Here is a 2,056-nt window from a genome sequence, read left to right on the forward strand (position 1 = left end):
TGGCAGACAATAGTGTGTCCAAAACGAGGAAGTGGTACACCGAAAATTTCAAGAAGTCGTGGTTGGAGGATGCAGAGTTTAAAGATTGGTTACAGCAAGATGATAAAAATCCTGACACCTGTTACTACGTTTGTTCCAACGTTGTGTTGAAAAATGCTTACAAATCAAAGCTGTTAGCTCATAAAAACACTGCCAAACAAGAAAGCTTTTGATTGTGCGAAATCTGCTATTAAATTAGATTCATTTATTGTTAAAAAAAAAAAAAACAGATTACTCATTAAATGAATAAATTGCTACTAACAGGTTATGTTGCTGAACATCACGTGCCTTTCATAAAATATAAATCACTTAGCTGAAATTTCCTGATAGTGAAATAGCTAAAAATCTACAATGCAAGACGGAATTGCACATTATGAACGAAATGAAATCTTGGAAATTCTCAAGAAACAAACGTTTTCAGTATGGACAGATGAGAGTACGGACATCTCGATGACACAAATCTTAGCAATAGTTGTTCGCTTTTTTGATGTACAATCAATTAATGTCAAGGATGCTCTTCTAGATGCAATTGTAGTATCTACCAAAATAAGTAAAAAAAAATCCCCAGATATGGTATTAAAGGCTGTTAACGAAATTGGTGAGGTGTATTTACAGCAGTGTGATGAACCCACATTTTAGCAGATTAACACCTGTCTATATGCTCTGGCTTTTACTACAAAGTAGAACGTGAATGACATTCAAAAAGTGAACAAAACCAAAACAAAGTACCATCATGGGTTTTGAAGATAGAGGAAAAGATAACTGGTTTACGGAATACCATCAGTCATATAATGACGCTTATTGCGTGCAAACAATAAAATCATTATACGTCCCACCACCAGAGAGTAAAGAAGGAGACAAAAATGATGTTTGGAGACAGAAAAAAGAGGACACTCACTTGCAAAGTGATTACCCTCAAGCGGGAGCTAAAAGCTGTCGGCGAGAAACAGCGAGAGAAAAACAATAAACAAAAAATGTAACCGGAACCAGACTGCAGTATACAGAGACATGAGAAGAGGAGCAGTGAACATCACAGAAACTCCTTAACGAGAAGACAGACTCTTTCTGGAAGGAAATCTGGAATGAGGAGGATTTTAACCAAGATGCTCTGTGGTTGAAAGAAATCCGAAGAAGTTATTGCTTCTGCGTTACACCCAAGACATACAGCATTGATTCCAGATTAGAAGTTCAAGTTTATACCTGTAATTATTGAGGCCCTGGGATATGTAACACACTGCCTTAATACTAATCTTAAGAAATTAGGCTTCTTAAAACCAGAAAGGAGAAAGCTGATTCGAAGACTACAGATCCAATCCCTCACTGTAACTGTAAAAATCTGTAAAACTTTCCAGAAGTTTATCATTTAAATATTAATGTGTATGAACATGTCTATATATGCAACTATATGTCCGAGAATACATACATGAAATAAAACATACAAATCTGCACATATACATACATACATACATGCATACATACATACATACATACATACATACATACATACATACATACATACATACATACATACATACATACATACAAAAATACCCTGTTGTTGATGTCGAAATTCCAATGAAGGAGCCTTGGATCTAGGTTAGAAACTGACTCTTTCTCTTTTGGCAAGAAATCCTTAATTAAATCTGAATAATGACATACATATGACTGCAGTTTAATCACCGAAACAAGCAACGTCATCTACATATAGATGCGCTGGGTGTTTGTGCGTGTAGGGAATGTGTGAGTCATGGTGCGTATGTGTGTGTAGACGTATCTTGAAACGATAGATAGGATTCGGTTGACTGCATATGCCGCACCCTCTACAGCGATCATTACAGGTGAATCAATCAAAGAATTATTCCATAGGTCAACTCACCTATTAAATTTTTCTTTTTATGATCAAGACTATGTACGTTAAGGCAAAATGCGTCATTATCAGTGACCTCATTTCAGTTTATTTACGAGAAAATAAGCATTATTGTGTGTGAGCGTGTGTGTGTGTGTGTGTGTGTGTGTA

General features: G+C 35.8%; 1 long non-coding RNA gene across 1 annotated transcript in view; it reads left to right on the forward strand.

The window, feature by feature from the left end:
* Positions 1-2,056, forward strand: part of LOC118765178 — a 5,877-nt gene extending 3,821 nt beyond the window's left edge. Inside the window, exon 3 of the long non-coding RNA XR_005001043.1 lies at positions 2,029-2,056. This is a non-coding gene — a long non-coding RNA (uncharacterized LOC118765178). The remainder of the gene's footprint in view (positions 1-2,028) is intronic.

The sequence above is a fragment of the Octopus sinensis genome, linkage group LG10, assembly GCF_006345805.1.
Source record: "Octopus sinensis linkage group LG10, ASM634580v1, whole genome shotgun sequence".
NCBI classification, from domain to species: Eukaryota; Metazoa; Mollusca; class Cephalopoda; order Octopoda; family Octopodidae; genus Octopus; species Octopus sinensis.